Source organism: Aegilops tauschii, chromosome 2, assembly GCF_002575655.3.
Source record: "Aegilops tauschii subsp. strangulata cultivar AL8/78 chromosome 2, Aet v6.0, whole genome shotgun sequence".
NCBI lineage: Eukaryota > Viridiplantae > Streptophyta > Magnoliopsida > Poales > Poaceae > Aegilops > Aegilops tauschii.
Genome location: NC_053036.3, coordinates 584,417,294 through 584,429,495, shown reverse-complemented (window position 1 = coordinate 584,429,495; position 12,202 = coordinate 584,417,294).

Here is a 12,202-nt window from a genome sequence, read left to right as displayed (position 1 = left end):
CTGAAATACTGCGATGATGTAACTCACCATCGATAACAATCATTGACTTAGCCCGCCGGGTTATTTGCCTGGCCAGAATTTCATCCTCAGGCAACTCTCCCCGGGTTATATAAGCCAGATATGGCATTGTCCAGTCTCGTATGATATGCAGAGCCGCCACCAGTCGTGCCTCCGGGTCAGGGATAACCAAGTCCTCCTCTGTAGGCAACTTAACCGAAGGGTTATATAGGACATCAAGGAAAGTGTTAGGCGGCACCGGCTTTCGCTGAGAGCCTAGCCGGCTTAACGCGTCCGCCGCCTCGTTCCGCCTGCGATTGATATGCTCCACTTGATATCCCTGGAAGTGCCCGGCAATGGCATCAACCTCGCGGCGATAAGCCGCCATTAGAGGATCCTTAGAATCCCAGGTGCCAGATACTTGTTGAACCACCAAGTCCGAGTCACCAAAACACCTCACCCGGCTTAAACTCATTTCCTTAGCCACCCGAAGACCGTGGAGCAAAGCCTCGTATTTCGCCGCATTGTTAGTGCAAGGAAACATCAACCGTAACACTTATTGGACTATTCACTTAAAGGCTCCTTCCTAGGGCCCTTGAAATCCCTAGGTAGACGTTCATTACGGATGGCCGGCACCAAACAAGGGACGCCCCCGGTCCTGGTAGAAATACCCACATCAACGGACGCCGTCGGATAAGCCGGGGGGGTCTGATAAGCCGTCAATTGCGGCACCTGCTCCCCCTCTTGTCGTGCTTGGTCTGCTGCGTAGAAGGCTCCAACATGAGCCGGGCCGCGGCCAGGGGGCGGGTCATGGCGTCGGACATTACTTGAGCCGGTCGCCGAGACCATGTGCCGGCTGTAACTCGGGCTCTGGCCTGGGCGAGGAGTTGAGTGGATCCTATCCCGGCTGTAGGAGTACGCCTCTTGCTGTGCCAGTGCCGTCTGCAGGAGTTCCCTGACCCGGCGGGTTTCGATGGCCGCCGGAGAGTCGCCGTCAACGGGGAGAGCCGCCAGTCGTGCTGCCGCAGCTACCATGTTCTCCAGCGGGTTATCATAATGACCTGGGGGTATTGGCACGTATTGAGGCGGGGCAGGGGGCACCTGAGGAGGCCCCATCACTCGTGGCTGAATAAGGGGTCCCCACCCGGGCGCAATGACCCCTGGTGGGTTACTGGATCCCGCACCTGGCGTGTTGAAGAGATTGCGCGGATCGTAAACCGGCGGGAGTCGAGACTGGGCCTTCTGATGCCTCCTTCTCATGACCTCGTTGGCCGCGTTCTGATCCATCGTGAGTTGGAAGGACTGCGCCTGAATCAATTGAGTCCGGGCGTCGAGAGCCGCCCGCTCCGCCGCCAGCCTGACCCCTTCTGCCGCAAGATCCTCTTTAGCTTTCATCAGATCCAATTTTAACTGTGCCACCTCCGCATCATGCTGAGCTTGATCTGCCGGGTCAACCGTGGCAGTTAACAGGGCCGTCATCTTGTCCGTGAGATCCATCAGCACCTGAGCCGGGGAAGGCACCGGGTTTCCTGATCCGGCAGCGGGGTTCTGAACAGGTTGCGCGCCGGCCATAAAAACTCCAACCTGACTTGGCGGCTCAAAAAGGTCCGGAATACTGTCGCCGTCGGAACAGCCCATGAACCTGCCATCTTGAAGTTGGTACAACGAGTTTGACTCATCAGTGGCCGACTCGCCGTCAGAGCCGGCGGCCGCCTCATCACCAGACCCGGATGGATCAGAGGGCCCTCCATGGATGCATCCCACAAAAGCGCGCCTTAAGGAAGGCCGGGCCCGGGCGGGTCATGCGCGCTGAGCCGTTTCGATGAGATCGGCGCAGAGATCCGGCTCGGGGCCCGGCTCACCAACCTTGCCAATGAGGACATGAATTCCGCCAAAGGGGACCCGGTACCCGTACTCAATTGAGCCGGCGTCGGGGCCCCAGTCCTCGTCGTCGACGTAGAGCTTGCCGCGACGACTCTTGGTCATCCGGCCTACGGCGTATCCCTTGAGCCCTTCGAAGCTGCCCTTCAAGAACTCAAATCCACCGTGCGCTGGCCCCACGGTGGGCGCCAACTGTCGTGGAATTGTCACGGCAGATGTCCTTGAACTAGGACTTAGTCGTGGAGCCATCGCAACTAGGAAGCTTGAAGAGGTTATGCGGGACAAGGAACACGAGGGTTTATACTGGTTCGACCCCTTACGGTGAAGGTAAAAGCCTGCGTCCAGTTCGAGGTGTTACTGATTAGGGTTACGATCGCCAGGGAGCTACACAGCTATGCCCGGCTCTCGATGAGATTGTTGTCGCCCTTGAACCGCTGCCGGGTCCTCCCTTTATATAGGGAGGCTGACGCCCTGCAGCCTTTAGAGTCCCGGCCGGCTCATAAGAGCCTCGGGCTCGGACTCTAATTAATACTTTCCTTACATTACAAGTCTATTATAACAATGATTGTAACTACGGGCTTTAAGCCATATCCGGGTCTCAGCCCATCTCTGGCCCATTATCTTGAAACTTAGCTCCGGGCTTCTGGTAATGACCCTTAGAGTAACCCGGCCTCCTGGCGGGTGACTCCCAGGTCTATATCCTCAACAACTTCTAAGTTCTGGGACTCCTTCCAGAAGGCCATGGCCACCAACATCGCTTCAGCACAGCTTTCCACTCAAACTAGTGGCCAAGTCGAGCGAGTCAATCAAATTCTTGAAGATATGCTTAGGGCTTGTGTCATTTCCTTTGGCATGAAATGGGAAGATTGTCTTCCATATGCCGAATTCTCCTACAACAACAGCTTCCAAGCCAGTTCGGGCAAGGCCCCATTCGAGATCCTCTATGGCAGAAAGTTCCGTACTCCTCTCAATTGGTCAGAGACTGGTGAACGCCAACTTCTTGGCAATGACTTAATCACAGAGGCTGAAGAAATCTGTAAAGTCATCCGTGAAAATCTCAAAGTCGCGCAGTCGCACCAGAAGAGTTACTATGATAGTAAGCACCGTGATTTGGCTTTCGAGATCGGAGACCATGTCTACCTCCGCGTCTCTCCAATGAAAGGCACTCGTCGTTTCGGTATCAAAGGGAAGCTTGCCCCTAGATACGTGGGCCCTTTCAAGATCATTGGCAAAAGAGGCGACCTCGCCTATCAACTTGAGCTTCCTTCCTACTTCGCGAACGTGCACGATGTGTTCCACGTGTCACAGCTTCGCAAGTGCTTCAAGACTCCTGAATGCACCATCAACTTCGAAGAGATTGACCTCCAAGAAGATCTGTCTTATCATGAGCACCCCGTTGCTATTCTCGAAGAAACTGAGTGCAAGACTCGCAACAAGTCAATCAAATTCCTGAAAGTGAAGTGGTCGCACCATTCCGACCGAGAAGCCACATGGGAACGTGAGGATCACCTCCGTTCTGAATATCTGGAGTTCTTTCAGTCCTAGATCTCGGGACGAGATCCTCTCCTAGTGGTGGAGTGTTGTAACACCCCGGATGTAACTTTCCATATTTGTAACTCCAACTCTTGCCATTTTCAGCTATGTGTTGATATTTCCCTTCGTGGTCGGGTTTTGTTTTCCGTTTTGCATTTTTTTCATGTCATGCATCTCATATCATGTCATCATGTGCATCTCATTTGCATACGTGTTCGTCTTTTGCATCCGAGCATTTTCCCCGTTGTCCGTTTTGCAGTTCGGAACTCCCACCTCCTCCTGCGCACCCCTCTTGTTTCTTTTCGTAAGCGAGTGTTGAACGTTCTCGGAATGGACCGAGGCTTGCCAAGTGGCCTTGGTATACCACCGGTAGACCACCTGTCAAGTTTCGTGCCATTTGGAGGTCGTTTGGTACTCCAACGGTTAACCGGGCAACCGCAAAGTCCTTTTGTGTGTTGCAGCAAAACCCCCCTTCAAACAGCCCAAAACCCCTCTAAGTCACCCCCATGATCTAGGTCGTTCGATCACGATCGTGTGGGCGATAACCGCACTCCATTTGGAGTCTCCTAGCTCCCTATGCCTATATAAACACCCCCCCCCAAATTTCGCAAATCAAACCCTAAAAAATCGGCCTCCGGCACCGCCGGACACGTCCGCCGCCACCGGATGAAAGCCGCCGCTGCCCCACGCCAATCACAGCCTGCCACGTGTCGCCTCCTCACCGGCGCCGGCGCCGGCCCGCGAAGCCCGTGGGAGGCCCCCGCCGCCCGACGCCTCCTTCCTCCTTCAGCGCCCCGCCGCCCGTCCCCGCCGCCGACCGCCGCCGCCCACCGGCCGCCCGTCGCCACCATCGCCGGCGTCGCCCGCTCCCCGCGGCCCCCCGCCACCTCGGCGTCCGTGCCCGCACACGTCCTCGCCCCCCGACGCCTCCTCCCCGGCGTCCCCCGGCGCCTCCTCCTCCTTCCTCGCCCGAGCTAGCTCCGGTGAGCAGCAGCAGCAGCTCCGGCGAGCTTCGGCTGGCCAGATCCCGATCCAGATCGCCTAGGGCTGACTTTCTTCCCCCCCTCCCGAATTTCTCCAAGTCTGAAATATTTGCAATATCTTGCTTTGTTCAATGCATCATAACTCTCTTCATATAGCTCCGTTTCGTGCGGGTTATATATCGAAATGTTCGTCTCGAGATCCTCTTCAATTTGTTCCATTGCACCATGTTCATTTGAGTCCATATTGATACCCAAATCTCTCGTGCAAGAGTGCTAGTTGCTGTTAACTGCTGTTACTTATCAGAACTTGAGGATTTGTTATTTTTTTGCATTTAATATGTGCACCTTATTAGTATGAGCTCTACATGTGTTTTGATGTATGCCATGCCATCTTTATAGAGTTGTATGCCATGTATTTTTGTGATCTCTGTGGTGACTAGCACAAGCATGCAAACTAGGCTTCGTAATGTTTCTGATTTCAGGGTCTTAGTAATTTTACCAAGTCTGTGACTGCTGTTATTTTGTTGCTATGTATCCATGTGTCTACAGAGAGATCCATGCTCCTTTTGGAGATGTTCAGTAAGGATGTTTTGTAGATATAGTTGTGCTCTATCCATTCATGCCCTTGTTTTCAATTATGGAGTGCCATAGCATAACCCAATCTTGCTCTACTTTTGCTATAAAATATTTCTGGGAGATTGTTAACATGATATGCACTTTTGCCAAGCTTGTTGTAGTTGATCCTTTCATGTAATGTACTTGATCTTGCCATGGATAGCTTCATAAACATGCCATCTTGCTGTAGGTATGCTTGGTTTGTCATGAATTGCTTTGTGGTGAGTATATCAAGCTCACAAAGATGCCCTCATAATGTATGTTTCTGCCATGCTCTGTTTTTCTGCTAAGTCTGAAACCTGATAACGAAACTTGCTATGTTTAAATGGTTGCCATCATATCTTCTGTTCCTTTTTGGCTTATGGTCAGTAAGGGACTTTTGTCATATGCATTTAGTAGATTCATGCCATGCCTTGTTTTTCTATGTTAAGTTCTTGTAGTATGTTGATTTCTTGCTCTGAACATTGCTAGCTGATGCTGTTTCAGGCATGTCCAGTAATTTCACAAAGTCTGTGAACCTGTTATCTTTTGCACTTTTCCGATGCTTGTTTGAGCCTGCTGTGCTGTGATCTAGCCGTAGCTCACTGATCATCTTTTGTCAAGCATCTTTTGTAGATAACTGTCATATGCTTTGTTGCTATGTTGGGGTGCTGTAGCATTGTTACTTGTTGCATTTTAGGTGCTATCATGCTGTTAATCGCATAATCGTGTCATTCTTGTTTTGCTTGCCATTTGCAAACCGTGCATCCATTTCCGGTGATCTTTATATCGATTTCGACCGAAATCATCTCATATTTCCAGTGGCATGCTTGGTTTGCCAAGTTACTGCCTTGTTCATCATTTTTCTTCCGGAGCACGCATATGCATCGCATACCACATCTCGCATATCATACATGTTTTGCATCATGTTGCTTGTGCATTTCCCGTGATTTATTGTGGTTTCGTTGCTTGTGTTCTTGTTTTGGGTAGAGCCGGGAGACGAGTTCATGAACAAGGAACCTGTTGAGTACGTTTACGAGGATCAAGCTTTCGATAACTCTGAGAACCTTGCAGGCAAGATGACCATACCCTCGAAATCACCTCTATCTTTGCTTTGCTAGTTGTTCGTTCTATTGCTATGTTGCCCTACCTACCACTTGCTATATCATGCCTCCCATTTTCCCATGTTAAGCCTCTAACCATCCTTTCCTAGCAAACCGTTGTTTGGCTAAGTTACCGCTTTTGCTCAGCCCTTCTTATAGCGTTGCTAGTTGCAGGTGAAGTTGGAGTTGGTTCCATGTTGGAACATGGATATTTTGGAATATCACAATATCCCTTATTTAATTAATGCATCTATATATTTGGTAAAGGGTGGAAGGCTCGGCCTTATGCCTGGTGTTTTGTTCCACTCTTGCTGCCCTAGTTTCCATCCTACCGGTATTATGTTCCTTGAGTTTGCGTTCCTTACGCGGTTCGGTGATTTATGGGACCCCCTTGACAGTTCGCCTTGAATAAAACTCCTCCAGCAAGGCCCAACTTTGGTTTTACCATTTGCCACCTAAGCCTTTTTTCCCCGGGTTTTCGCGAGCCCGAGGGTCATCTTTATTTAAACCCCCGGACCAGTGCTCCTTCGAGTGCTGGCCCAAACCGAGTGATGTCCGGCGCCCCCTGGGCAACCAGGGTCTATGCCAACCCGACGTCTGGCTCATCCGTTGTGCCCTGAGAACGGGATATGTGCAGCTCCTATCGGGATTTGTCGACACATTCGGGTGGCTTTGCTGGTCTTGTTTTACCATTGTCGAAATGTCTTGTAAACCGGGATTCCAAGACTGATCGGGTCATTTCGGGAGAAGGTTTATCCTTCATTGACCGTGAGAGCTTATGATGGGCTAAGTTGGGACACCCCTGCAGGGTATTATCTTTCGAAAGCCGTGCCTGCGGTTATGAGGCAGATGGGAATTTGTTAATGTCCGGTTGTAGAGAACTTGTCACTTGACCCAATTAAAATACATCAACTGTGTGTGTAGCCGTGATGGTCCCTTCTCGGCGGAGTCCGGGAAGTGAACACGGTTTGAGTTATGCATGAACGTAAGTAGTATCAGGATCACTTCTTGATCACTTCTAGCTTTGCGCCCGTTGCGTTGCTTCTCTTCTCGCTCTCTTTTGCGTATGTTAGCCACCATATATGCTTAGTGCTTGCTGCAGCTCCACCTCATTCACCATCCTTTCCTATAAGCTTAAATAGTCTTGATCTCGCGGGTGTGAGATTGCTGAGTCCTCTTGACTCACAGATTCTACCACAAACAGTTGCAGGTGCCGACGATGCCAGTGCAGATGACGCAACCGAGCTCAAGTGGGAGTTCGATGAGGAACGTGGCCGTTACTATGTGTCTTTTCCTGATGATCAGTAGTGGAGCCCAGTTGGGACGATCGGGGATCTAGCATTTGGGGTTATCTTATTTTCATTTGGATTTGACCGTAGTCGATCTATGTGGGGTTTTTGGATGATGTATGAATTATATTTATGTATTGTGTGAAGTGGCGATTGTAAGCCAACTCTCGTTATCCCATTCTTGTTCATTACATGGGATTGTGTGAAGATGACCCTTCTTGCTACAAAACCACAATGTCGTTATGCCTCTAAGTCGTGCCTCGACACGTGGGAGATATAGCCGCATCGTGGGCGTTACACCTACGTAGATGAAGTGAGGAAGCTGGAGGAGTGCTTCAATAGTATACAAGCGGAGCACGTTCCCCGAGTGGAGAACTAAAGGAAATATGCCCTAGAGGCAATAATAAAGTTATTATTTATTTCCTCATATCATGATAAATGTTTATTATTCATGCTAGAATTGTATTAACCGGAAACATAATACATGTGTGAATACATAGACAAACATAGTGTCACTAGTATACCTCTACTTGACTAGCTCGTTAATCGAAGATGGTTGTGTTTCCTAACCATAGACATGAGTTGTCATTTGATTAACGGGATCACATCATTAGGAGAATCATGTGATTGACTTGACCCATTCCGTTAGCTTAGCACTTGATCGTTTAGTATGTTGCTATTGCTTTCTTCATGACTTATACATGTTCGTATGACTATGAGATTATGCAACTCCCGTTTACCGGAGGAACACTTTGTGTGCTACCAAACGTCACAACGTAACTGGGTGATTATAAAGGTGCTCTACACGTGTCTCCGAAGGTACTTGTTGAGTTGCCGTATTTCGAGATTAGGATTTGTCACTCCGATTGTTGGAGAGGTATCTCTGGGCCCTCTTGGTAATGCACATCACTATAAGCCTTGCAAGCAATGTGACTAATGAGTTAGTTGCGGGATGATGCATTACGTAACGAGTAAAGAGACTTGCCGGTAACGAGATTGAACTAGGTATTGAGATACCGACGATCGAATCTCGGGCAAGTAACATACCGATGACAAAGGGAACAATGTATGTTGTTATGCGGTTTGACCGATAAAGATCTTCCTAGAATATGTAGGAGCCGATATGAGCATCCAGGTTCCGCTATTGGTTATTGACCGGAGACGTGTCTCGGTCATGTCTACATAGTTCTCGAACCCGTAGGGTCCGCAGGCTTAAAGTTCGGTGACGATCGGTATTATGAGTTTATGTGTTTTGATGTACCGAAGGTAGTTCAGAGGCTCGGATATGATCATGGAGATGACGAGGAGTCTCGAAATGGTTGAGATGTAAAGATCGATATATTGGACGACTATATTCGGACACCGGAAGTGTTCCGGGTGATTTCGGAGAAAACTGGAGTGCTAGAGGGGTTACCGGAACCCCCCAGGGAAGTATTGGGCCTTGATGGGCCCTAGTGGAGAGAGAGAGGGGCCGGCCAGGGCAGGCCGCGCGCCCCCTCCCCTTGAGTCCGAATAGGACAAGGAAAGGGGCGGCGGCGCCCCCCTTGCCTTTCCCCTCTCCCACTCCTTCCTTCCCCCTCCTAGTGGGACTATGAAAGAGGAGTCCTACTCCCACTAGGAGGAGGACTCCTCCTGGCGCGCCCTACAGGGCCGGCCGGCCTCCCCCCTTGCTACTTTATATACGGGGGCAGGGGGGCACCTCTAGACACAACAATTGATCTCTAGATCTCTTAGCCGTGTGCGGTGCCCCCCTCCACCATATTCCACCTCGGTCATATCGTAGCGGTGCTTAGGCGAAGCCCTGTGTCGGTAGCAACATCATCACCGTCATCACGCCGTCATGCTGACAGAACTCTCCCGTGAAGCCCTGCTGGATCGGAGTTCGCGGGACGTCATCGAGCTGAACGTGTGCTGAACTCGGAGGTGCCGTATGTTCGGTACTTGGATCGGTCGGATCGTGAAGACGTACGGCTACATCAACCGCGTTGTGCTAACACTTCCGCTTTTGGTCTACGAGGGTACGTGGACAACACTCTCCCCTCTCGTTGCTATGCATCACCATGATCTTGCGTGTGCGTAGGAAATTGTTTGAAATTACTACGTTCCCCAACAAGAACGGCATCGCCGACTACCTGTCGAAACGCGCTGCCCTCAAACTACCTCTGGAACCAGGTACTTTTGTGCTTCGATTAACTCAGCCATCCATTCAACCATCAACAGAGCAGAACAAGCGGAGGAAATCAGGACCCGGCAAGTACTTTCCCGCCGAGCTCCCCGGGGCCGCCGGCGAAGATGTTGCCGGAAGACACTGAGCCTGCCGTGGGGCAACAGACTCCGGCAGGGCGTCAACCCCTGGCCGTAGTGACAACCGCTCCCACGGTAGAAGAGATGCCTTTGGTCCTTGCCGTCGAGCCTCAGGCCCCGGCATGGGCGCAGCATACTGTTCAATTTCTCCAAACGGGGGAGCTTCCTGAGGATCAGGAAGAAGCGGAAAAGGTAGCCCGTCGGTCTGCCATGTATCAGTTCGTCGACGATGTTCTGTACAGAAAAACGTCGAATGGTGTGAAATTGAAGTGCATTCCCCGGGAGGAAGGACTGGAGCTGTTGGCAGAGATACATGGAGGCATATGTGGCTCCCACATAGGGTCGAGAGCCCTTGCCGGCAAGGCATTCCGGCAAGGTTTCTTCTGGACCACCGCCCTCCAGGATGCGACGGTGCTAGTAACCAAGTGTGAAGCGTGCCAGTTCCATTCAAAGAAGCTTCAACAACCGGCGCAAGATCTCCAAACAATCCCTCTCTCCTGGCCATTCTCGGTCTGGGGGCTCAACATACTGGGCCCCTTTCCCCGTGCTGTCGAGGGCTTTGAGTACTTGTACGTCGCAGTCGACAAGTTCACAAAGTGGCCAGAAGTGGAAGCAGTGAGAAAGGTGACAGCACAATCAGCCGTCAAGTTCTTCAAGGGGCTAGTCTGCCGTTTTGGCGTACCAAACAGAGTCATCACTAACAACGGCACGCAGTTCACGAGCCGCACCTTCATGCAGTACATCCAAGACCTTGCCAGCAAGGTCTGTTTTGCTTATGTTGCACATCCACGGAGCAACGGCCAAGCTGAGAGGGCCAATGCAGAAGTGTTGCGAGGCCTCCGGACAAAGACTTTTGACAGGCTGCACAAGTACGGAAGACGCTGGATTGATGAATTGCCGGCGGTTCTTTGGTCAATCAGAACGACACCAAATCGAGCCACCGGCCAGACACCCTTCTCCCTCGTTTACGGGGCAGAAGCAGTTCTCCCCATGGAACTCACATACGGGTCACCCCGAGTGCTCGCTTATGACGAGCTTGAGCAAGAGCAATTGCGTCAAGATGATGCAACGCTCCTCGAGGAAGATCGTCTTCGGGCGGCTGTGCGAGCAGCGCGCTACCAGCAAGCCTTGCGCCGCTATCATAGCCGCAAGGTTCATGCCCGAAGCTTTGAGGAAGGCGACCTTGTTCTTCGGCGCTTTCAGTTGGCCAAGAATTCCAACAAGTTGACGCCGAAGTGGGAATGCCCTTATCGGGTAATACGAGTCACCAGGCCCGGCGCAGTCCGCCTGGAGACCGAAGATGGTATTCTAGTGAGCAACTCCTGGAATATCGAACATCTTCGCAAATTTTACCCATAAGGCGCGGTTGCCGGGCCTCCCGGCAAGCCACCCTTTTGTACAAGCCTTGCCGACAAGGCATGTAACCCTTTGTACAAAGCCAGGCGCAGACCCTGAGCATAAATAAATGAAGCGCTGGCGCCCTAAGTTTTAGCATGCATGCTAGATTGAGTCTCTCCCTCGGTTAGGGTTGATAGTGCTTAGCGGCGACTAACCCCTAGCGTATGAGGTCGAGTATGCGTCTTTCTGTTCTTTCCCGTCCTTTTTAGGTTCACAGGATGCATGAACATCTCTGATGAGCTGTTTGGAAGAAAGAGGACAGGCCGACGTCCCGACCTCGGCAAGCCAAGGTTGCCGGGGGCTGCAGGCCCAAAGATCCGACCACGACAAGCCAAGGTCGCCAGGGGCTGCTGAACCAGATAAGTCTTTTGTCCCCTAGTATGCATTTTAGTACGTAATTGGGACGTATGAAACCTCGTTTATTCCTAGACCACTACTTTGTTCTTCATGGACAACAAAATTGGTTCCTTTTGTTGGGAGTTGGTGTGGTTTCATGGGAATTTCCAGATGTTGTCCATCACAGGTGGGAGCTATGTCGACCCCACAACCAGGAGACCATCTATGATAGCTTCGTCGCGGTCTACTTCGACCACCGCTACCAATGTTCACCATCATTTGTGGTTAGTATAACCTTAACCGATGTTTTGGGTGTTGCTAACTCCGTCGAGGTAGAGACGCATGCTCCATCTGGCCACCGGGATAGCAGACCAAGGACGTATATGGTTCTGGCAAGTCGTCTTCAACCTTAATGCTTTTTTTGTATCCACTAGTGGATCGTAACCCTTGGCCCTGCCATTTGATGAGGGTTATAACTAATGTTGTGTCGATCTACTTTGACATAGAGCACGAGCCAAGATCCTCCAGAATGTCCCCGCTTCGACGAAGCCTCGGCGAGGTCTCTCTTATAGTAGTCAAGCACTGGTAGTTTCATAGCTATTTATGGGGGGATGCGATACGATCAGATGATCCCACAAATATGGGAAACCTATCTTTCATAATCGATGAATCTCTCACATAGATAGTTACCCTGACTCATCTATACCTACTAATAAAGCAAGGTGCGTTTCTCCGCTTTTTTCATCTGTTCACCAACGAAAAGATTTTTCTTTTATCCGAGGTG